The sequence below is a fragment of the Sorex fumeus genome, unplaced genomic scaffold (assembly GCF_029834395.1).
Source record: "Sorex fumeus unplaced genomic scaffold, SorFum_2.1 ptg000014l, whole genome shotgun sequence".
Classification (NCBI taxonomy): domain Eukaryota; kingdom Metazoa; phylum Chordata; class Mammalia; order Eulipotyphla; family Soricidae; genus Sorex; species Sorex fumeus.
In genome coordinates, this window is record NW_026606071.1 from 29,386,608 (window position 1) to 29,413,746 (window position 27,139).

Below are 27,139 nucleotides of genomic sequence, written 5' to 3' on the forward strand. Positions count from 1 at the left end.
ATTATATTATGGTGCTGAAAATGATTTTCAATTATGTACTCAGTGGAAACAATTAAAACACAAAGATATTATTGTACCTATCTGTAAAATTATTTCATTCAAGTGAAATTAAATGAAAAATAAAGACTATGAATTTATTAAAATGGAAAAAGTATAGAATGATGTATAAAATTATTAGTTGTATGTTCTATTTTTAATATAAATGGTCATAGAGTTTTGTATTGCCAAGTAACTGAAAACTAAATCCTTTACTTATTACATGATTCCTTGATTGTTGTCATTATAAAACAATAATCTACTTGCATATAATTATTGGTAGGTAAAAGTAAGATGACCAATATTAAGTCAACCGTTTTAAGTATAAACTTAAGGAAGTACATGAAAGTATAATTTATAAATTGTAAGTATGAAAATTAAACAATTATTAAAAATATGCCCATTGTCTACTTATATAGAATCATTTTGATATTGAAGCAACATTGCATGATAATTCATCTTTTCAGGTATGCATCATTAAAATTAAGCATGCATTATATTAATTAAACCAAAATGAACATTTTGCTTGTAACTTTGCCTTTATTCAATTCTAATTTAATTTTCAAAATTAGAATTATATATTATTCAGTAAACTATGAGGAAAAAGTTTTGATTTTTAACCATAAGACACTTTGCTTAATGGAAGTACAATGTTCATTATGTAAAAATAAGCATATGCTGGTTATTAAGTGTATCTTAAAGTTAATTTCCAACTAAAAGTTATCCTAAGTTGCATTGTTAGAATTTGAAACAGATATAACTTAATACATAAACACAGGGTAAGGAAATCTGACAGCTTATTTTAAATCACCATTATCATCACGAAGATATAAAAATGTTTATTGTACCAAAAAATTTTTGCATTGTTTCTGACATAACTTAGTTGTAGCAATAGTTTTAATGCAAATTCATTGATATGAAACTTCAAAATCTAACTAAAATTTTTTAGGTTCTATTTAAATGGCATCATTGATCAAATACCAAATTTCTTTCATTTCGTATTTCCAATACACTTTTTAAAAAGGAGAATTAAAAGGCAGACAACAATTCTAGACAGGAGAAAATAGGCACAGGATAATAAAATCAGGACAGCTTACTAGTATTAACTTACTTAGATAAAAATTAATCTGAAGGACCACTTTTCAGAAGGGCGAGAAAACCGAGAAAGCATTTAACTTACGCCACAGGCATACATCCCTAACAGCTCAAATTAGGACCACAAAACACTGAACTGAAGTAGGAGGGCTGACTTCGGCAGGATTGCTTCAAGAACTATTTCAGAAGCACTCGACTATAGATCTTCTCCATCCTTAGGAGAGCCTAAATCAAAATGATTGCAGGCTATGGAGATTAGGCACAATGGAAAATGAATTCTCTGATGAAAATAGCAGGCTTATGTAAATTGGTTTATGATGAAAATTGGGACCACTCTCTAACTTCTTCTCCCAAATGTAACAGACTTTAAAATTCTCAAAGTTCTAGAAGGCTAGGGAAATAAATCTGGAGCATATATTTTGCATGTTTGAGACTCCTCCCCCCATTCAGTCCCCAGCACTGAAGGACATGTGGGGTGCTGCAGGATGAAGCATTGGAAGCTGCTAAGGTAATCCAGGTGATCCACAGGGTGGCCCACTGGACATCAGCAGCACCATGTCACTGGCAGTAACACTGAACCTTAACTTTTGCACTGCTGGGAAGTATATCACAAGAATGCTTAGGTTTGCCATGTAAATCAAATGAAAGTGTATGCAAGTATGTTCAGATATGTCTGCTCTTAAAAGTTATTTCAGATATTCCATTCCTCTGTTCTGTGTGTTCATAAATTAGACAGAGATGGGTAAAGGTGACCCTTGAATGGAGATCATAAGGGAATGACAGTGAAGGATATTCTGGAGTGACAGCTATTCAACAGACTGGGATAATACTAGTCTGGATTGGAAATGGAGCATATCTCTTTAAACGTGAGTTAAAAAGATGGAACTGCTGGAATACCTAAGAGTTTAAAAGAGAGTAAAAGAACATACATTTTTTTTTCTAGCAGAAGTTAGAGATAAAATAGGAACAGATATACAAATACACGAAAATTAAGTTACACACAAATGTAGTACTGTCCTCCTGTTGTTTATCAATTTGCTTGAGTGGGCCCAGTAACATCTACATTGTGAGACTTGTTACTGTGTTTGGCATATCAAATATGTCACGGGTAGCTTGTCAGGCTTTGCCGTGCAAGCAAAATATTCTCGATAGCTTGCTGGGCTCTCCGAGAGGGGTGGGGGCATCGAACTTGGCTTGGCCGGGCCGGCTGCTTGCAAGGCAAATGCCCTACTGCTGTGCTATCGCTCCAGCCCCCACACACAAATGTAAAATGATTAAATTAAATTCAGGTAAAACAAAATATGCAAGAAAAGATGAGCATATTTATGTCATAATACAACTGGTAATAATTAACTAAACATGAAATTCATGACTGTATTAAAAAATGGAGAAAGGGAGGTTGAATTTCTACCATTCTATGAAGGAAATGACAGGTATATACCTATCATTCATAGAGAAAAGGTAGTAGATGAGGCATAGAGCCAAAACATAATTAAGAATGGGAAGTTTTATTTAGATATATGGAGCCAAGTAATAGAACTAGTTATCAAAAAATAAAAAAATGATGGCCAGAGAGAAAGTACAATGTGCAGGGCATTTGTCTTCCATATGACGGACACTGATTTGATTCTCAGAACCATATAAGTTCCCTCAAGCCCACCATGAGTGACTCCTGAGCACAGAGTACAGAGTAAACACTGAGCACTGCAGGGAGGGATCCAAAACAAAAGAAAAAGTAGAAACTAATTTTATCTGATGGGCTGGAGCAATAGCACAGCAGATAGGACATTTGCTTTGCATGCAGCCTACCCGGGTTCAATTCTTCCGTCCTTCTTGGAGAGCCCAGCAAGCTACCAAGAGTATCCCACCTGCACGAGCAGAGCCTGGCAAGCTCCCCATGGTGAATTGGATATGCCAAAAACAATAACAAGTCTCACAATGAAGATGTTACTATGCCTGCTTGAGCAAATCGATGAATAATGGGAGGAAAGTGCTATAATGCTACAGTGCAGAAAATTATGGGCTTGGGATGAAAAAAGAAGGCAACTGAACACCAATGCCTTTCATCATTAGTAATAATATTCAATTTGTATTATGACCTTAAGGTTTGAGGGGACTTTAACTTCCACTACTATATAAATGGTGCTGGGTTCAGAAAAGTTTAAAAAGCTTGTGTTATAATGGACTCTGTCAGATGGATTTACTGAATTCAACTGGTGTTTTTGTGATGTATAATATTTTATTATTTGAGTTAGGAAGAGAAGAGCAGTATTTTATAAAGGAGGGAAATATATAAGACCAAACAGAAGAAATAAGGTGGGAAAATGGTGCTAAGCCAAACAAAGACTTTGTTTTTTTGAGAATTTCTTGGCAGAAGATAACATTATTGTCTTCCAGATCACTTCTAATTCAATTAGTTTCTCAAATGTCCACCCCCATGGTCACCCATGGGGAAAGCACCTTTTTGCTTCTGTGCTGAGCTCACTTCCCTGCAAGACTCTGAGGACAAGGAAGGACTTATTGCCTACTTCTGACAGACCAACAGTGGCAAACACCAAGAGGCAACATCTTTTAGCGCCTCCTGAAAGGTCTTAGGCTTGCTTGGCTAGAACTAGTCATCGGTCCTGGGTAGGGCCTGTCAGTAATTCAGTCACACAGTCACTCCTGGATGGGGTTGGTAAGAGGGGCTGTCAGGGCTAGTAAGAAAGGACAGTACAGATTCAAGAATAAATGCAACTGAGATGGTTTATTACTGGATATGAGACAGCTAATTTTATTCCAAACTATAAGGAAAAAGTTCCTTGAAAGTTCCTTTGAGTTTCTGTATACTCAAAGACAGAAATTTGAGTTGGGCTTTTAATCTAAAGCCCTGAAGTAGAGTTGTTTTCATTGTATTTATTAAACAATTTATCTATCTATCTATCTATCTATCTATCTATCTATCTATCTATCTATCTTTTTTGTTTTGCTCCAGTTTAGGGTCAAACCCAGCTATTCTCAGGGAATTACTCCTGGCTCTTTGTTCAGAATTCAACCCTGGCTATATTTAGTGATCATATGCTATTGTTGCCAATTATCAATTCCAAGTCAGCTGCATACAAGGCAAGCATGTACCCACTGTATTATCTCTTTGATCCCTCAGTAAATATTTGAAATAGAGCAAACCAATATGACTACAAAGGAAAAAACACATAGGGATGCTATCCAAACTAAACTAACTATAATGTATTCTATAATAATAATTAGTCATTATTTAATACTGAACTTCCATAGTGTTCCACAACTTTGTTTCTTGTCTTTCATCCTGAAAATGCATTTGTCTGGTTCTAGGATCACACCCAACTGTGTTCAGGGCTTACTCCTGGCTCTGCATTCCAGGATCATTGCAGCAGGGCTCACGGAACCCCATATGGCATGTCAGCAATGGAAGTTAGATCAGTCAAATGCAAGGCACATGCCCTACCCACTGTACTATCTCTATGAACCCTCCTCTTGAAAATTAGGACTCTGTGAGGGGTGAGGGTAAAGAATCAAACATACTTTTGGAGGTTTGTTTTTTGTAGATTGTGAGAACATATGTTCGTTCAGAGAAGCTTTCCATTATGTTCTATAGTCTCAGAAGTATAAAGTTCTGAGCCAAGGCAGAACTTTAAGGTTGATTTTGCATTGGTAAGGGCTAGCCAGACAGGATTAGTCACCGGAGACATCACATAGAAAACCCTTTTAAATTCTAGTCTCCTTGCTCTTCATTGCTGAAACACATATCCCCATCATATTTCTCCAAAATTCTCTATACTTGACATGTATGTTCATGGTATGTTCCTCAAAGGTTCATGCTCACTGTTATCCTCATGAATAGATGTTAACATCCAGGTAAACTCTTAGGATATGTATAAACAGTTATGTTATTCTGTCTCTATTGAGCATAAAACCAGTTCCTATTCCCTCTCTTTGAAGCTCTCTGAAGTCTGTACTGGTGGGAGTCCTTCCCAACTTGTTTTCAAGTCAAGAAAGTTCCTCTTTTTAATTAAGCTGTTCCTATGCTTCTTAAATGATGACAGAACCAGATGGGTCCTTTAATGAACCCACACAAAACAATATGAATGCACACCAACAAACAAGGATAGCACCTCATTAAAAAGATAATTTAATCAGGAACCAGGATCGGCAACTAGATATGTAATACGAGCTTGATAATTCATTCAAATTTATTTTATAAGAATTTAAATTAAATTTTCCCCATTTGGTTTTATAACTGCACCTTAGCAAGTTCAGATTTTCTGGCCTTCCACTTAAGTAGTTATGTCTATATATGAATCTAGAAGTCCATACATATCTTCCAAAGCAAGTCTACTGGGGGAAAAACAAAACTTAAAACATCTCTATCAATTGCTTCTCTACAATCGACTGCAAGGACAGTAGCATGAAATAGTGCTTTGTTCATCATTAGAACCCTACCAAAAAAAAAAGGAGCTGGTAATCTTCAGTTATAAAATAAAAATAAAAAATGGAAAAACTCAACTGTCCCGGATGATAGGAAGGGTAAATAGTAAGATCAGTACTAGGACTCTAGATTTTTGATTTGTACTTTTGTTCTATTGCTGGTAGTTATAAAAAATATTGTTATTTATTGGGGGAAGAAGGTTGGAGACACATACAGAAGTACTCAGAGCTTACATTCAAGGGTAACTTCTAGCTGGCTTGGAGGACACATGAGGTGCACATCCAACCTGGGTTGACCCCATGCAAGGCAAGCACCCTGCTTCCTGTACTATTGCTCCATCCCCCCAAATATTACAAGTTTAAGTTTGGTTCTATCAATACTTTGAACAGTACATTCATATCTTGTTAACAAGAAGATAGCCAAATACCCAATACGAGCTGTATCAAGTAAATTAGATAAAAAAATATGTTGGTTACCGTGGGCCATCTAAAAACAAACAGCAGATCTGCATTTACAGGTTAACCACCCTCTAGTACAATACGCTCTCAGCAAAAGCCAAAGCAAACATGTGTCTCTGATTTCCTGAGAGCATTATTTGACACATGCTATTTCTTAAGATAAATAAACACTCTCATTTAAGGTACAAGAAGCATCCTAAGGTCACTGTAGACTTCTTATTTAGAATAGATATATAAACCCATTTTTAAAAATTTTACAACTCAAGGGATAATGATAATTCCATTCTAAATATGCATTTGAAAGGTTTACATCAGAATAGGGTAAAAGAAGTCACTGAAATTTCTCTTAAAAATTCTATTAGTAAGTCCTGGCAAAAAAGCTGGGGCTGTACTAAGGAAAATTGCTCATCACACTACAAAGAGTATTCGGAAACTAAATTGCAGAGTATTTGCATAATAGTTCTCTTTTTTTTTTTGAGAAAGGATGAACAAGACACTAATTGTAGGTTTTATTTTTTCATAAAGGAAATAGCAGATGGCTTTTTGGGGGGATAGGGGAGTAGATAAAGAAAAAAGAATGTGGATTCATTTAGAGTGATGAGCAGGATGAAAAGGGAAAAAATTCCAATATTATAATAATGGCGTGTTGAGTTTCAATAAATTACTCTGTTAAAATTAATGATGTCCTCTGTTACCTATCTCTGTGTGGGGCCTAGGGAAGCAATTTTAAAATCTTTGTTACTGTCACTGAAAAATGTTCCTGTAGGACATTGGAATAAATACAAGTTGACAAGCGCATTATCTATTTTTCCAGAAATAAAATTATACTACCTTTGTTTTTCCCAAGGCTTTATAAAAATTTTTGGTAGGCGAACTAAAGAATTTTCTCACTGGACAAAGAAAAAGCATGTAACAGGTACTATACTGAAATTTCTAAAGCAAGAACATTTTTCTTAATACTGAGGTGTGGATTGAATAAGGACATTTTCTTAAGTACCAAGTGGCTACCGAACCACAGGAAGAGATTCTGAAGCATGTGTGTCATTATTCTCTAGTCTCTTCTATTGTATCTCTATTTCTGGTGCAAGGGAGGACTTTTTTTTGAAAAATAATAAAAGTGAACAATATCATTTGTCACATTATGATATCATTTTGTCCGGCCTTCAGGTGTTTATACTTTGCCACTTAAACTTGTCTTCTCATTTATTGTACTTGATGGTTTTATAAACAAGAAAAAAAGTGAGCAAAAATATATTTTTTTAAAATAAGATTAGCTTTAGACTAACTTCCACAGCCTTATTATTTCTTACAGATTTTTGAATAAAGGGGAAAAATCTCATTGAATGTGAGACAAGGAAAATCCAAAGGTGGGTAAGTTAAAAGAAAAGACAATTCATTGAGACATGTAAAATGTGCTGAATTCAAGTCATCAAATTTGGGGATGCTTGAAGTCAGAGCTTTTCTGATGGATAGTGAGGGTGACAGTGATGAAAACAAAGAATATAATGATGATAGTGATAAGAAATGAAATGACTGATTCATTATAATGTTCTACAGAACTGTTTTCTGCAGACAGAATGCAGATAATGAAAAATAAAGTAAAATAAAACTGTATCTGTTCTTTCATGTTTAGAATAAATATTTACTTGGGCAAGCAGGTGAATTCAAATTAGGCTGAACTAATATGTCATCGGTTTGCCTACATTACTCAGAGGCCTTTGTAATTCTTTCTAGTGTCTGGCATATTGGGCAGGGTGGTAGAGGGGGATTTTAACAGTCAAGATGCAGGGAGTAGTTGATGCCCAGGACTAACCTGGCCCTTGCTCAGGAATCATTCTTGCCAGTGCACAATGTCATCTATTGTGCTGGGGAAATGAACCAGGATTGTTCCTTAGCCCCAATGTTATTGCTGTGCCTTCCTCATTTCCATTTTGCACTGTTACCTCATTGTATGGATGGTTCTATATTGGATTTAGGTATTCCTAAGCACTGCTATCCTATGAAAAAAAAAACTGAAAGATTTTTCTTAGGTTAAATTCTACTTATTGCTTCACTCTGTCCCAACTCCAAATTTCATCAGTTTCCTACCATCCTCTGTATATTTCCCTACCCTTTTGCTCTATGTTCACTCACATAAAAGTATTTGCTGAGGATCTGCTATGAACCTCGTACAGTGATTTATAGTGGAGTCTTCATTCTACTGTTAGAAATAATGAACAATAAATCCAATAAATGTGTGAATAAATATAATTATATTAAGAGACAAAAATACTCTGTGAATAAATATAAACAACTGTGTGAATAAATATACATTATATTAAGAGACAAAAATAAAGATACTCATAGGATAAATAATAAAATGGTAGATGTAGTTGTAATTTAGATAAGGAAATGTGTCCAGAGATCCAAGTTATTAGGAATTGATAGCAATATAAGAGGAAGGAGCCCAAGAGATTGCAAGTTTTGGAAACAATAAAAGGACTCTGGAATTTGGCAGGAGCTAGAATGACATGGGATGATACTGATATTGTAGCAAGAGCTGAGATCATGAGAGATCCTGCAATCACCTGGAAGAAGATTGCATTTCTGTTTTGGGATCACACATGGCAGTAGTGTAGGGTTCTGAAGTCAGGTCACTCAAACTCTGCTGTGTGGAATCCCCTGGGGACAGACAGTTAATGGTGCTTGAGGGCCACCAGGGCTGTTTCTGGAGGCTCTAGTGGTGGAGAAGTGATGCTAGGACTAAATTACCACTTGAAGCATCTCCCCAGATTTAAAACCCCTTTAATGTCTGGTTTCCAATATGCTTCTATGCTTCTTTTTTTGCTATTTTGGACTCAATTCTGATGTGAACCCCTACAATAGAGCTTTTTAAAAAATTTATCACCATGAGGTAAAATTACAGACTTAAACAAACTTTCATGCTTACGTTTCAGTCATACAATGATTGAGTACCATCCCTCCACCAGTGCCCATTCTCTACCACCAATGATCCCAGTATCCCTCCTGCCACCCCACCCCATCCTACCCCATTCTCCTTCTCTGTGGCAGGGCATTTCCTTTTGCTCTCTCTCCCCTTTTGGGTGTTGTGGTCTGCAATGCAGATAATAAGTGGCCATCATGTTTGGTCTATATCTACTTTCAGCACACATCTCCCACCCTGAGCGGGCTCTCCAAGCATCCTTTACTTAGTGGTCCCTTCTCTATCTGAGCTGCCTTTTCCCTCAGCATGTGAGGACAGCTTCCAAGCCATGGAGGAATCCTCCTGGTCCTTATCTCTACTATCCTTGGGTGTTGATCTCCCATTCTGTTACTTTATATTCCACAAATGAGTGCAATCCTTCTAATAATAGACCATTTTAAATAACTTTTTTTCTCTTTACAATAATGTTTTTCCATTTCTGACTCATAAGCAAATAATACAATCTACACTATCAAACTTTTAAATATTATTAGAGAAACATATAGATTCATGGGGATTTGGTCCAAATCTCCCAATCTTTTCTCTCAAAATAACCACCTCTGTTAATTTTCATTTATTTTTGATTCTTGATTACATTTACTATGATCTATATCTCCAGGTAGAAACAAAGTAATAACATTATTACTTTTACAAGATTTATTTTGTACCACATGGATAATTAGTGTGTTCTGTTATCATTTTACAAATATCATCACAATACATTTAGATAGCCCATGTCCTAAAAGTTAAAATTCCTTTGCTGTGTCATTCTCTAGTAGGGTTGAATTACTATTCACACCATATATTCTTCTTTCTATGGTCCTTTATTCTGCATTACTTTCTAATTTTTCTACAATTTTCCTGAAATTATACTATTTAATTACTCATTAAAAAGTTGTCAATGACCTTCATTCAATTGATAATGAGTCTTCTTGTTAATTAATCTATATCTAGAAATATATATATATAAGTAAATATCTAGAAATAAATATAGAAATATATGTGTGTGTGTCTTGATTGTGCTGTATTTTACTTCACTGAACACCATGCCTTTTGAAAATCTCTCAGAAGATGATGTCAATATTTTTCCTATTCTAAAACTTTAGTTTCTGAGTACTTTCCTTATACTTATTGATATCTGTTCCTTTTCTTCAATGACTTAGTTATAGAAAAACCCTTCCATGACTTGATATCTAATATGCTTTGCTTTTGTATATAATCTTTTGCACATAAAAATCTCATAACTTTAAGAAATATGCAAGGTTTTAAAAATATATGTAACAAGATGCGAAATTTTATAGGTTTTCACTCTCTGAGTTATTTTGAAGCATTTAAAACAGTATTGCTGTTGACAGTGTAGAATACAATATCAATGATATTACTTTGCTATGTTTCAAGCTTTTACTTCCAGTCCTCTAATTTTAACTATCATTCCTAAATGGTCACTGGTAGAACTTTATATATATATATATGTATATATATCTGTGTTTGTATGTGTGTATATATATACATGTTGCATATTTACATATATAGCATATTATAAAACCAACCCCATTTTATTTGAGTTTTCTGTTAGCTATCTGCTGTTTCTAGGATTTCTCTGAAAACAGTAATATTAGTTTATTATGTTAGTTGCCATATTATCAAAATTTATATAGAGCATACTGGCCTTTAGTCAGAATATAATGCAATTTGTTAAGAACTAAATCATTATTATGTTCCATCCATTCTCATCCTACATTGCTTCCAGATTTAACTCTTCTAAATGCTAATTATTTTGTGAGAGACAGATTTCAAATTTTAGGCACATAATAAATATCTGAATCGGATCATTGCAAAGCCTGGCAAGCTACCCATGATGTATTCGATATGCCAAACACAGTAACAATTGTCACAATGGAGACATTACTGAGCCTGCTTGAGAAAATTGATGAACAACAGGAGGACAGTGACAGTGACAGTGATCATTGCTTTAATATAAAATTTAGTAATTTAAAAAAATTAATTTTTGTTTTGGGGGCATATCAAGCATAGCTCTACATTCAGAAATCATTCCTATATGTGCTTAACGGACCACATAAAGTGCCAGGGGTTGAACCCAGATTGGCCAGCGTCTTACCCTCTGTACTCTCTCACTAGTCCGCAATAAAGTAAAGTAAAGTAAAGTAAAGTAAAGGCCCTCCCGTTGATCGTCGATTTGCTCGAGCGGGCCCAGTAATGTCTCCATTGGAGACTTTGTTGTTACTGTGTCTGGCATATCGAATACTCTCGGTAGCTTGCCGGGAGCGATAGCACAGCGGGTAGGGCGTTCGCCTTACAGGCGGCCAACATGGCCGACCCGAGTTCGATTCCTCCGCCCCTCTCGGAGAGCCCGGCAAGCTACCAAGAGTATTCGATATGCCAGACACAGTAACAACAAAGTCTCCAATGGAGACGTTACTGGGCCCGCTTGAGTCCGCAATAGTTCTTTTAATTTCATTAAAATTTTTCTGTCTAAATTTTTCACCATCATTTCTATTATTTTCAGTTCTAATCCATATCTAATAGATTACCATATCTAATAGATTAACCCTATTAATCATTTATTCTAATAGAGATCAAATTTAGAGTCCTCTATATATGTTCATTCTGACTCCTACTTAAATTAAGGCTCATATTATTGTAAAAAGAATGCTGACTTGTCAATTCTAGCCCATTTTTTACAATATCTTCACAAAAATATCCTTTGGAATTTTGTAGTGCTTCACAGAAGCTCTTTACCATGACATACACTCAAAAGCATTTTCTAAATGTTCGTATGTTGAAAACTGCAGTCAACTTTGTAATGAAGAAAAGTCAACTGTGCTCTCAGCAATGATACTAATGGACTGTAGGACTACTTTCCAAATTTCTTTCATGTCTCCAAATTCATTCCCCATATTTTTCTCTCTGTAACATGTTCAGTAAAACTGGCACAGATAGATGAAAATAGAAACCCTTTTTGGTTTCCATAGAATGAACCAATGAATAGTAAACAACAGTATATTGAAGAGATAGGAGTGAAGTTATTTCAATCTCTCTCCCCCCCCCCCCCCCACAAATGCAAATGGCCACAGTTGCTGTCATTAGGATAAAATTTTCCCTGATCTCCTTCAGATTTACCAGTTCAGTTATTCATCTTACTATTAGAAATGCTTCTTAAGTTTTATATTCCTCTACCACATCTATACCTTGTCAAAAGTTCTTTGAGAAACTCTTCCACATTTCCAGTTTAGATAAATTGTGATTCCTGCTGAGATTATTCTGATGAATTCATTTTAGATAAGTTAACTGCCTATTACTTATTTGTAAAAATTCAAGATTAGGTCAATGATGGCAAAAAACATCACATTGTGATAGATTTCTCTCTGACATTTCTAAGTATGTGAAGCCTCATCAGCATCTTAATTTCATAAATATGTATTCCAGAATAACCGTTATGTAATATTTTCCATATTAATATGCTATGTTTTTTATTTGATTCATCAAGGTCCTGGTAATTATGACAAAACCTATAATAAACCTATTCCTTTTTGCGCATGCATCAGATGAAGACTCAAAATCCTTATCTAGTCAATAACTTGATTAGATATCCAAGCCATTGAGTAGATAGCCAATAAAAACGAATGTATTAGGATGTAAAAGTATGACTAAGTCCTTTTATTTGATTTTATGCCTATGTTAACATTTAAGGTTGTTACTAAACCATATTAAGTTTGGATATTCTATCTTTTTTCAAACTAAAAACACAAATACTATTGATTTATTTAAAATGAATATGTAAGGTGCAAAAGCTGATTGTTAGACATAGACTCTCATACTAGCTAATAAATAGTGTTAGATAATTATCATTTGTATTAAGCCAGTTGTGCTCAAAATGAAAGAAGTAGTTGAGTGGTAAAGTCATGGTGAAAATTCTGAATAATCACACTACTTTGACCAATTAAAGTCCTGTAAGGACACTGGATACGAAAGACAGAGTAATTGACTGAATTTTACAGTTTTCTGTCAGCACTTTAGGAAGGTTTTTTTTAACCCATTTAAGCCCAAGAAGAACTAGCAACAGCTTTCCATGACTTTGACATAAAATATTCATGAAGTGATAGAAAAGGTCAAAAAGTTGTTTATGGAGTTGAAAGAGAAAGTGTCCAAGGCTACATTCATGTGTTCTATAACAAATAGTAACCAAGCTAACAGTATTAATAATAAATAGTAATAGGGACTAAAATAGATGATAGAGACAAGTGCTGACTGATTCTTGCAGTTGAAAACTGCAAGAAAGGGATGATAACTTGCAGAATAAAGCTTAATCTTACAATGTTTTCAGAGAGAATCATGGCGATATCTACAGTTAACATGTCAGAACTCTACAGAAGAACAAGATTAGCAAAGATCTTCAGTAGAGGACATAGGCTAACCAAAGAAGAAAACACAAATACACTACAATTAGAATACTTTCTTTTGAGATTGTAGATTCTATCTCTATAAAGAACAAAATTTTATGTTTGGAAATAATGTCCATATTCATTTTATTCTTTCCTCTATAATTTACAATCAATTTCTACAAATAGTTGTTTAATCTGTTGGCTAAACTATATATTGGCTTCACCTGTAGCTCTCTAGTGTTTAATAAACACAATTATGGTTATTCTAAAGTCACTATAAAAGAATTCAATTTTATGACAATAACTTCTACTTTTTAAATTGTCCAAGGGCATGATTATATTGATTGTACTTATATGCTCTTTTATTTCACAGAACAATCTTTTCTAGCAGATATAATTATATTAATTAATTTATAAGTCAAGTTTGAAAAAGATAAGCAATTTCCAAGAACCTAAGGTTGTTAAATATTCATGAAAGAATATGAATTTATTTTGATATTATATTCGTGGTCAAGATAGTTTCCACCATTGTGTCTCCTTAGAATCTACCAATAGCTGCTAAATCACTTGCTAGACTGTGTTGATATCCGGGCTGTTTAGTTTCCTAACAATGTTTCTTAACTGTGGACCTACAACATATTCCAAAGGTGTCAGAGGTAAAAATCACATCTATGGGGGCAAAGCAGGACACCAGGAGGCCAACCAGTAGGAAATGGGGAGAGTGGCACAAACAGAAAACATACTCAGAAAAAGCTATCATAGGGGGAATGTTGAAAAATAGTAACTTAACTATCAGTAATAGTATTTGCACATTAATTAGATCTTCATGGAGTGTCATTCTAATACTATCCTTTTTTTCCCCTTTTTTTTTGTGTCACACCCGGCGATGCACAGGGTTTACTCCTGACTCTTCCTTCACTCAGGAATCACTCCTGGCGGTGCTCAGGGGACCATATGGGATGCTGGGAAATGAAACCAGGTCGGTCGCATGCAAGACAAATGCTCTACCTGCTGTGCTATTGCTCCAGCCCCAATACTATCCTTTTTTGATAAGTCAAGTGATCACAATTTACCCCTAGCTACTTAAAATTAATCCCCCATTGCTAAAATGTTAAACATCCTTTGTGTAAATGAACTATAACAAACTAATACCTTTATTTGTGGAAAAGAGAACTTAATATTAGGAATTCTCAAGCAATAGAATTAAAAATTAAATGTGATTGATTTAAACTAGATAAGTATTTATAAATTTTTGTAATAGTGCTCTTTCTCACGCACACATGCATACATACATATGCACACACACTCACCTGGCTTTGCTCAGGGTTTCCCCCTAATAATTTTTGTAAGAATGTCTTTCTCTCTCTCTCTCTCTCACACACACACACACACACACATACACACACTAACACACACACACACACACATACACTCCTGGCTTTGCTTGGGGTTAACTGCTAACTTTTTACTCAGGATTGACTCCTGACACTTCTGACACCATATTTGTGCACTAAAAGAAGCTGATTCAGCCACATGCAAGTGCCTTATCTACTGAACCAACTCTTTGGCCTAATAGCTCTTATTTAATAACTTAGGACTTCATTGTTTGCTATTTTGTATAGTTTGTGGAATTAATAGTAAATTCTGTTTTCCTAGATACCACATCTTTAAAGGAAGAAATTTTCTGTCCTACAATCTGCATAAACGGCCCATTAATCTAAAAAAGCTGATTTATAAACCATTAATGGGGCTGGAGATACAAAATAGCAGTAGGGTATCTGCCTTACATACAACCAGTCAGGATTTGATCCCCAATACCCAATATGATCCCCCGAGCCTCGCCAAGAGTGGTTCCAGAGGGCAAACCCAAGAGTAAGCCCTGAAGACTTCTGGGTGTGGTTCCAAGGCCTAAATAAACTAGAAAGTATAACTACAAATACAAATAAAACTAAGCAAACCCTCCTTAATAACTAAAAATAATTTCAAATATGCCTCCCGTAAAAAAATGCAGTAGGAATTTCATTCTTTATGATTCATTCAAGATAAAATAGTGAGTTCATTCAAGATAAAATAGTGAGTGACTTTAATTAAGTTTCCAGCTCTCCTTTATTAGTCTCATGCACATATATGATAATTCATATACAGAAATCATTTGTTTTATCCTTTATTTCTTTCTTATCTCCTCTACATTTCATAATGAACTTAATTATTACCATCAGATATATTAAATTTGAAGTTACGATTTATATGCAAGTTCTTACATTAAATATTCATGTCAATGTTATTTTAATATTCTACACCGATCCTAATGTCAAGGGCATTCAGCTAGAGGCAATCACTAGTTAAAACCTGCATTAATGTTATTTATGTTTTTATGTGTTGAATATTGCAGCAGTAAATAATAGTACCACACACTCATGTACAAAGAGCTGTAATAAAGCCTGGGAGAAAATGTATGGTGCCACAAAGACCCCTACTGCCAGTGTCATGCTTCAGGAGGCCATGAGTCAAAGGAATGTATGTCTTAGTGAGCAGACACCCACTGCGTGGAGGTTAGAAAGTAGCAGAGCAAAAGGACTACCTCATAAAGAATTTCTGCAAGAAAGCTTCCAATCCTGAATCGGCACTAGAAAGCAGCCACTGAAAATTAACTAATATTTTAAAATGGAATGGTATCTTGATTTTTTTTGCAATGCCTGTCATTTGAAAGCTTTATTCATAGTTATTACATTCCTCATCAGAAATACTCAAACAGCAATATAGGCTACCAAAATGGTTAGTTATATAACTAAAATCGTATTAATAACTCTCAGAGGATTAGGAGTGATCACAAAGGACAGCTTGCCATTCTTTTATTCATTTTCATTCTCAATGTTATGAGGATTACTCTATATATTCTTCAAAGGTACAAAAATTAAAACGGATATTGTACTTTAAAGTAGGTTGTGCCTTAGAAGAAGCATTTGCATTTTAGCAAAATTAGATTCTGCACACTAAAATAGCTATGATGCTTATGATGTCTCCTATAATTCACTGAATATAGGGATTACCTCCCAACTGAAAAAAAATGAATGCATGAATACAAATAAAAGCTTTGTTGAAACAAAAATTTGAGTGTGAATATATATATTCCATTATATATATGTATATACATACATATTCCATAAGTCAGATGCTAAGGAGAAATGGGTCAGGACAAATCTTTTTCATAATATCCATGTAACTTTTTTCCAGAGTCTGATTTGTTTTTTATTACATGATAAAGATCATGGTAGAGAAGAACTTATTGTTAAAAGTAGGTAAAGGGATATACTGAATAAGCTTTCAGCATCTGTATTGCAAACCACATAAGGAGACAGCCGAGAGAGAGAGAGAGAGAGAGAGAGAGAGAGAGAGAGAGAGAGAGAGAGAGAAGAGAGAGAACAAATAAACATACCTGCCATAGAAGCAGGCTGGGGGGGGGGTGTTGGTGGTGAGGTGAGGGAAACTGAGAACACAGGTGCTGGAAAACATACACTGGTGGAGAGATGAGTGGGAACTGTATAACTAAAACCGAACCATGAACAACTTTGTAAGGGTTTATCTCACAGTGATTCAATAATAAAATTTCTTTAAAGTGTTCATACTGTCTAAACTTCTAGTTCATTGGAAGTTCATAATAATTGTGAATGTTGCCTAACAACTTCTTATTGTATACATAGAACGGTCTAGCACAGTGGCTGGCTCATAACAGTTATCTAGTACAATTGCTTCTCTTTCCTTTCAAACTAAAGAGGGAAAGAATGACACATAGACTGAATACAAAAATATAGCCTAATGCGGAGCTTCAAGAATGACACAATAAATCATAAAACTATTAGGGCAAGCTGGGACTACAGCTTAGAAGTGTTTAAAAGAGGTATTGACTTCAGAAACATTAGGGAGAGCTATAACTTTTGAGCAGGAAACTCATATAATCTGGTACCACTGTCTCCAGAATCAATCACAGGGAAGGTGTCTGGAAATCCTGGAATTTTCTGGGAAGCTACTAAGCATAGGTAACTGAACTCTAGCACACAAGAGTGCTATGTAAATATTCTGAAATTAAAATCATGTCTAATAAATATTGACACCTTCTAGAAGGTCCTACTAATCTCTATATTCTGTTCTGCTGACTGGGGCATGTTCTTTGATGACCTAGTTCAAGGATCTTAATAACAGAGAATCTTGAAGAAGAAAGTGTCTCTAGATAATTAATAATTTTTTGTTCATTAATCATAATCTTACTTCCGTGAAGGGGGAGTTAAAGCATTACTTTCCTTCCCATCACTCATATCTATTTTTTTAATGAACCCCTTAAACTTTTATCGCTATGTTTTTTTCACCGATGTTCAGGTTAAGTCTGCCTCATTACTTTATTCACACATAACTCCCTATCTTTTAAAGTCATATGAAGTATTTTTTTTTTACCATTTGTCTAAATGATTCTAAAGACCATAAAAAAAGTGACAGTGATCAATTATCAATGTCACATCCCGTAGTGATATCTGGTTGTAACCCCTATTAATTGTTGCTATAATTAACCTCTACTGAATGTTACTATAGAGTTTAGTAGTGGTAGCAGTAATAGCAGCAGCAGCAGGAGCTGTAGTATTTTACTCTTATATAGAGACATAACAAACTAAGAGTCTATTCTACTATTTTTATGCTATTGAGTATATTTCAAGGTTCCAGACTTTCTGAAGTCCTTTTGCAAATATTGACAGATTTTCCAGTTCTAATGCTTTATCTAAGCCTTTCCTCTAAGAAATAGAATTAACAGAGATGGTATTTATAAAAGAACTTATGTATAGGATCATTTGAAGAGTTGGAAAGTTAAAATTTAAAGTCACTAAACATAATGATGAAAATTTGGAATTATTAGAAAATGTTTTTCTGGCTCCTCGACTCTCAAGAATTATTTACTTCAGTCTGCCTCATCAGAGCAACTGGAAAATTATTAGTTAGGATAATGTTTACATATATTATTTAGATTCAAAGTAAATTAATTCATTTATTCAGATCTTCAAATTCATTGAATCTTCAAATAGTATGCAAAATGCACTTATTAAAAATAAAAGTTTTCCTTTTTAGCTATTTTAATTGAAATTCATATAAATTAAAATTCACAGATATGTTAAAACATATACTGGAACATCATAATCTGACATTTATGTAATTTTTTAAAATCAAAGAATAGAAAAAGCAAAGTATTTAAAGGTTCTTCTAAACCAACTTCAGTGATTTTTAAGTGCATACTCTGCAATTAAATGTTAAGTATAATTAAAGAAGCCAAGTGCTTGAGAATTTCTACAGTGTTATAGTACTTCTTAACATTAAGGCATTTTTACACATATAGTACTTTCTTAGAAACTGTGGTGGAAATATTTGAATCTTCACTTGATAATTATTGTATAAATTTAGGTAACTTTAAAAATAAATACTGACACATTGGTGATAAGAAATCTTCAAAGTAGCAGCATATTTTTTAATAAAAAATTATAATTTATTTTACAACACATGTTTTGATTAGAATAATATATCCATCCATATTTAACATGTAAGAATGCATTGTACACTATATTCATAAAATAATTTAATAAATTTTCATGTTTTAGAGCCATCACTGATTTAAAAATCTATTTTTTATTTAGTAATTTGATGTGACAAATATTTTCAAAGAGCCCCATTAATAAATAGTATAATGGTAGAAAATGAATTTTTAACATTTAAAAATTTTCAGTATACCTATAATAAATTAAAAGTTGACACCAATGCATAATATATAATTTAGGGTGTTTTAATATTACCAAGACTCTGAAGTTAGAATATAATCATTTTCCATTTATGCTTGTAGATTTAAATATTTATATTTTCTTAAATTATTGAAAATAAGGGTTGGAGATGTAGTACAGGGCTTAGGGCACTTATCTTGCACACAGTAGACCCAGGTTTGACCCTGGCACTGCATATTTTCTCTGAAATCACCCTGAGTGATCTCTGAGCACCGAACCAGAAATAAGTCCTGATTACTGCAGGGCATGGTTCCACAAACAAAAATAAATAAAATAATACAAGTAAAACTGTATTTATCAGTGTTTCTGTTATAGAAAGTTAGGATATAACAATTTTTGGTAACAAATGGCTATGTATATGAGTTTATTTTATTTTTTTAGTATAAATTATTTAATAGAGGAGCCTAGACACAGCTCACTTGATAAGAGCACTGATCCCCAGAATCTATGACTGACGTAGCACCACCTGGTGTAGCCTGAAAACCCTGGCTTGGATGAGCTGGACTATCTGATTCAGTCCACCTTGCACTATCAGACAGGACATCCCAAAGGATGGCCCTGTACTCCAAGCATCTTTCAATGTGACCCTTATTTTAAAAACTGTAGCACTGTAGCACTGTCCTTCCATTGTTCATGAATTTGCTCCAGCGGGCACTGGTAACGTCTCCATTGTGAGAATTGTTATCACTGTTTTTGGCATATTGAATACGCCACGGGGAGCTTGCCAGGCTCTGCTGTGATGGCGGGATACTTTCAGTAGCTTGCCGGGTTCTCCGAGAGGAATAGAGGAATTGAACCCCAGTTGGCTGCGTACAAGTCAAATGCCCTACCTGCTGTGCTATTGCTCTAGATGTATCATCCTGAGCGTACCCAATCTCATCTGATTTTAAAAATAAGGCAGAAAAACCTAGAAAAAAATTCTTTGTATATATGACATGGTCATATGCATACTATATTTGATGAAGAAAGATGAGTATGTTAACAGAGCTTATCTTTCATCAATTATCCAAACAATATTTTCTCTTAATTTCTGTAGTTTCAAAGGGCTTATTGGAAACAAAAACATATTACTTCATTGTAACTCTCTAGATTTACTTTAATAGAAGAGTTCAAACTATTCAAAAGACATTTGACTTCTATTTTTTTAGTTTGCTATGCATTTCCTTGAGAAGAATAAAATATACATTATGAAAAGAGAGATAATATAAGAGATATTCTTTTTTCCATTAATTTTAAAGTAATTGCAAAAGCAAAAGTCCTGTCTAGCATACATGTCTGAACAGCCTCAAGGAAGATCCAATTACAAATTGATGTTTTCAACACACACCACTTACATATTTAATTTTGGTGTACATCCAAATATATTCTTGGCTTTCTTAAATCTGAAATATCTTTTAGTTGAGTAAATAATTTTCAAATGTATTACATGTATTTTCTAATAACTTTTTGCCTTGTTTCTAATTATTTTCTGTCCATACAAAACAATTGTTGTTAGAGTTGTATAATTTATTGAACAATCATTTGAACATTAAAAGAAAATTATTTTCATTAAGAACATAAGACTGGAGTATCAATACGTTTAATAGAAAAACACAGGAATACTTCAGATTTTGTTTATTTGGAGGCGGGCACACTTTGTTCTCCTTAGGGCTTACTCCTGATTCTGTGCTCAGGGATCAATTCAGTGATGCTCAGAGGATAATATAAAATGCCCAGGATTAAAGCAGATATAGGTTGGGTTCAAGGCAAGAAACTTAAATCCTGTATTGTCTCTCTATATTCAAAAATCATATATAAAAATGCTACATCAAAAAAATTATGTGCAATATACTATTTTATGTATTAGAAAATTTTACAGATTTTTTCAGCAATTTGGCATATAAAGGGTAGATATGAATAAGAATCATGATAACATATTCCATCTTTAAGTCCTATCAAGATTATATCCTGATATAAACAAGGATATAATTTATATCTAATCAAGGATACTATATCAAGATTATATCCTGACTTTAAATGTATCTAGTATATTATTCTTATATTTTATATATTTTAAAAACATCACGACGAATCACGACCATCCTGTTATTCGTCGATTGCCTCAAGCAGGCCCCAGTAACGTCTCCTTCATCCTAGCCCTGAGATTTTTAAGAAAGTGCTATATTCAAGGCTCTTTAGGAGAATGAGAAAAACATACAGCATCAAATATATTTATCTTTTTTTAATTAAAAGGACACATACTTTTTATCAAATCAAGAGTAAAATATTGAATTCATGCTATTCTATTCTACATTTACTTATATATTTATATTGACATATGTTTAACATGAGTCCTAGTATTTATTATATAGGCATTTCAGGGATAGGAAAGACTAGACTAGAAGTGATGTAGGGATAGAGGTCAAATTGGTGGTGGTAGGGTACTGTAACTGTACATAATACAATAAACTTTAATACTACTTGGTCTTTTTATTTGTTTCAGTTGGTTTTTCTTTTTTCTTTTTGTTTATTTTTGGGGTTGTACCAGGTAGTGCTCAGGGTTCATTCCTGGCTCTGCACTTAAGGAGCACTCCTAGTGGGCTCAGGGAATCATAGGTGATGTCAAGGATAAAACTTGGTTTGACCTTATGCACAACAAGCACTCTATACCTTGTACTATTGCTCCAGCCCAACTTTAACACTATTTGTAACCATATTGCCTAAACTATAGAAAATAATATTGTCCTATTAATATTGCTCTGTTGAGCAAATATTTTGGGTTTCCAGACACATTTTGTGAACGACACTTGACTTTTCCAGTCATGATACTCCCTTTGATTTCTCTCTCCATATCTCATCAAAGAGAATGCCAAATGTAATAGTGAGTCTTTTATCACAGATTCCCTACAAATGCAATGACAAGGAGAGATTCCTAGAGAAGTTTGTTTGTTCTTTTTCTTCTTAGTTTCTCAGTAAAGTTTATTAAGATATAAATCAGAATAATGATTAAAAATTTGAGATATATTTTTGCCTCCATCTGGTATTAGTTATTCATCTCAGATATATAACACTCTAATGAGTCTCATCCATACTGATAAAAAAATCAGATTATGACTCATCTTGCTTAACTATTGAGCAAATATTTATTTTATGCTATGAAGAGCTAAATTGTGTCCTTCAAAAAATTGCTCTGAAATCTAAATTTCTTCAAAAATTGCCCAGTCTGAAATTAGTGTTGTTGCATATATAATTAAATTAAGGAGCGATAGCACAGCGGTAGGGCGTTTGCCTTGCACACAGCCAACATGGCCGACCCGAGTTCGATTCCTCTGCCCCTCTCGGAGAGCCCAGCAAGCTACCGAGAGTATCTCGCCCGCACGGCAGAGCCTGGCAAGCTCCCCGTGACATCTTTGATATGCCAAACACAGTAACAACAAAGTCTCCACTGGAGACGTTACTGGGCCCGCTCGAGCAAATCAATGATTAACGGGAGGGCCTTTACCTTTTACCTTTACCATGTTGAAGTAGGGTAAACATCTAATTCAGCATGTCATTGTGTTTGTCAGAAGGTCCTGCGACCGTGAAGGATGGGAGTAATGTATCGATTAACAAAGGCACACCAGGTACTGCCAAAGTTGGAAAAGAGGAACAGTCTCTATACTTGAAAAGTCTGAGGCAGAAGGCCCTGTCATTTTTTTTGTTTTTTTTTTCCTTGGGAGGAAGGGGAATTCTAGCTTTCAGAAATGTGATAAAATTATTTTTTCTTTATAAGAAAAATAAAGTGCATTGGAACATTGTAATACAAACTGTCACTTTCAGATAGGAGATATTTTCACATATTTGATGACATTCTGTACCTCTTACTATACTTAATCTTAATTAAGTAGATTGGATCTATACTCAATCTTTATCTTTGTATGTATTGTGGCAAAACCAGTAATGGCACATCTTGCCGTAGAAGTCTTAAATGCAACACTCTCTATGGTGGCAAAACTTTTATTTACAAATGTATTTATACTGTGATTTGATAATTCAACAAAAGGAAGTTAATCCTACTGATGTAACTTCACATACAAAAGTATATAAGTTCTTCCTTGCAGTAGTTTTTAATAGCAAAAGTCTAGAACCTACCCTCTAGCAATGATAAGTTAAACTGTAAATGCAATAATAGCTTCTATTATGGAAGATATGGGAAAATATATGTGTATAATTTGCTATCCTGAGTATATATAATAAGAAACTAAATAAAACAAAGTTTGAAATGTGAAGAACTAAAATTGCAAACTCAGCTCCATAATTAACCTTGGTCGGTCAAACTCGCCCCTTATAAACACATAAACTAACAAAAGTTGGGCCATGTCTGAAAAGTTTCTGGTTTGTCAAGTATTAAAATAATAATATATACCAATTCAAGTTTCTTATATTATAAAATGTCATAAGAAAATAATTTCATCCTGATTATATTTCTAATTTTAATTTTTAAATGTATTACCTGATCAACAAAATATCAGTGTGGAAATGCTTTCCTAAAGACCATCTGTAGAAATATTTAAGATGGCAGTAGGTGTAAAAACATAACCTTAAAAAAATAAATAAAAACATAACCTTAGTAAAAATCTAAGAATTTATATGCTAGGGGCTGGAGCGATAGCACAGTGGGTAGGGCATTTGCCTTGCATACGGTCAACCTGGGTTCGATCCCCAGCATCCCATATGGTCCCCCAAGCACTGCCAGGAGTGATTCCTGAGTGCATGAGCCACGAGTAAACCCTGTGCATTGCCGGGTGTGACCCAAACAGAAAAAAAAGAATTTATATGCTAATAGCCATATACATTGAGTCAATATACCCCATTGAAAACAAATTTCTAGCTTTTATGAAATAGGAAGCAATAAATCACTTATTTACAAAAACAATATATTCTTCAAACTATTACACAAAGCCATTTTTAGTTGACTCCAACTTTTAAGCTCTTGAAGTGGAAATATGAGTATGTAGCGCTACTAGAGAATTATTTGCAATATATATGTAAATATAAATGTGTGTATAATGACTAGGCACAAATTAAATATGGTGGTCCAAAAAGTAAAAATCTATACTGTATTGCTCAATTTAAATTATACAAAGATCACTAAATGACTAAAATGCTTACTCTAAAGCTCATTGAATATATCTTTCAATAATTATGTTTACAAGTGTCCTTTCTTAGTTTAGTCTGATACAAGTCAACTGAGTTTAACTATCAGAACATAGAACATGTGATTAAATTGTGTCCATAGTGGTTAGCATTCACTCCCAAATTATGACTTCACAAACTACTTATCAGGTGAACAGCTATAATTTCTAATTATTGAACTCTGATTAAGAGTTGTTGATTTTTTGTTTGTTTGTTTGACTCATATCCAGCAGTTCTCAGGGACCACATGTAGTGTTGCTCATCAACCCAGTGTCAACCATGTGTAAGGCAAAAGCTTTAATTCCTGTTCTCTTTCTCTTCTCTCTCTCTCTCTCTCTCTTTCTTTCTCTCTCTCTCTCTCTCTCCCTTTGTCTCTCTTTTCCGTGTTTTAAAACACACATACATTATTTCTTAAAAAGTGAATATTTGGGAGAAATAAAGTATGGGCATATACTAAAATAGTGAATTCTTAGAACAGAGAAGTGTTTTCAAGCTATAGGTAAACATACTTTCCAGATAATTTTTATACTAAAAATATTGATAGGCAATGGTTGTTCATTTAAACGGATAGCATGTTATTTTGTTATGGGGTAGCAGAAGACAAAATTTAAGCACTTTTTTAAAAAAGTTTCTCTATAATAATGATAATAATCTTAAACAATATCATTCTTCTCACCCAATATGATCCTAAAACACTTAAGGAGAGCAAGTGACAACATTTTCTCTGTAAGAAACACTAATGGGGTCTATTATCATTGCACTACACCAAAATGCTAAAACTACAATATTTCTAGAGGCTACTCAGCAGATGAATAAAGATACAGATTCCTTCCATATATAATTACAGTCCTGGGGGTAATTAGAACATCATTATTTAATTATTTAAATACTTTGCCTGATTTTAATCAGAATTACATAAGTCACTAGTCCCAGCTTTTAAATATATATAATGACCCCCGCTTATCTGCAAAGAGAGGGAGGGTGAGGCTAGAAAAGGAATCACAACTTCACTGAACATAGAAGGCTCATAACCTTTCTTTACCTGTCGTTCTGGATTATATTTCCTATCACTTCAATAAGTACGTTTCCAGACAGGCTTTTAGATGCCAGATTCAAACATGCCAGGCCTTTGCATTTCACCCTGCTATTGTGGGTAATACCATCTTGATCTCACTCATTGGGCTACTAATACATAAATCCCATTCACCCACTGATATATAAACATCAACTTTTCTGTGAAATTGAGTCCAACTCCTTAGTGTACGAGTATTGTCCTTTTATCTAAGGACATAGAGCATGGCATTCATACCAGTACTGTGACACTTTCCAAGAGGTTCCCCACGCTCTACCAGGGGTCCTAAAATGACAAGTTTGTAAGATCTATAAATTTTAAAACAAATAAAATGTTTTCCAGCTAATTTTCCAATACATTAAAAAAATACTATATAGGGCTAGAGAAAAAGTACAAGGGTTGAGGTGCTTGCTTTCATGTAGCCATCCACAGTTCAATCTCTCTCATAGCCTATGGTCCCCAGACCACCCCCAAGAGTGATTCCAGAGAGAGGAATAAATCCTGAGCACTGCTGCTATGCTACAAAAACAAAAAAAAATACTAGAAGTATTAATCACATCTAGAATAATATGAATCTACATATATAGAGAAAATATATATTTAAATATAGATAGATATCAAAATACATATATATATATACATATACTCACATATGTGTGTAACTGTATTTATGATGACTATCTAATTTGGAGGGTGCTTCTAGGGAGTCTCCCAAGCAGTGCTCAGTGGGCCTCAAGCTGTTAATATAGATATCAATAGTCAAAAGGGCCTGCTGGTCGATGTAAGGGACCAAAGATGCCAGCCTGGATCTGTGGAGATGGTAATCCTGGGGCCGCGTTAGTGGTGCTGGAGTGTCTATGCCATACCCACAGTGCTCATGGGACCAGGTGGTGAGGGAACTGAACCCAGATCAAATACATGCACCCTAAACAGTATATGGTCTCCCTTATAACTCAATTATAACTCCCTTAGCACAGCGGGTAGGGTGTTCGCCTTACAAGCGGCCAACATGGCCGACCCGAGTTCGATTCCTCCGCCCCTCTCGGAGAGCCCGGCAAGCTACCGAGGGTATTTGATATGCCAAACACAGTAACAACAAAGTCTCCAATGGAGACGTTACTGGGCCTGCTCGAGCAACAAGTCCTTTCTATCACGAAGCAGTCTAGCATAATATTTAAACATACTTAAGTAAATAACTACTATGACGATAAGTAGAGAGAGGGTAAGAGGGTAATTGTCTGCCATAGAGACAGGGGGAGGGGTGGGACAGGGGGATACTGGAGACACTGGTGGTGTAAAATGTACACTAGTGGAGGGATGGATATTCAATCATTATATGACTGAAAGTCAAACATGAAAGTTTTGTAAATGTAGCTCATCGTTATTCAATAATTTTTTTTAATTATATAAATCCTATGACTTTGAAATTCTATGTTTAAATTGTGTGATTAGACCCTCATAATTTCTCATTGGATACACGGTCATGGTCCTCCCGTTGTTCATCGATTTGCTCGAGCGGGCCCAGTAACGTCTCCATCATGAGACTTGTTGTTACTGTGTTTGGCATATCGAATACGTCACAGGTAGCTTGCCAGGCTCTGTCGCGCGGGCGAGATACTCTTGGTAGCTTGCCGGGCTCTTGGAGAGGGGCGGAGGAATTGAACTCGAGTCGGCCATGTTGGCTGCATGCAATGCAAACACC

The 27,139-nt window shown here is 34.6% G+C and overlaps 1 protein-coding gene across 5 annotated transcripts in view; it reads right to left on the reverse strand.

The window, feature by feature from the left end:
• The window catches only part of ERBB4 (erb-b2 receptor tyrosine kinase 4), a 1,197,143-nt gene that overhangs the window by 199,387 nt on the left and 970,617 nt on the right, over positions 1-27,139 (reverse strand). The window lies entirely within an intron of this gene.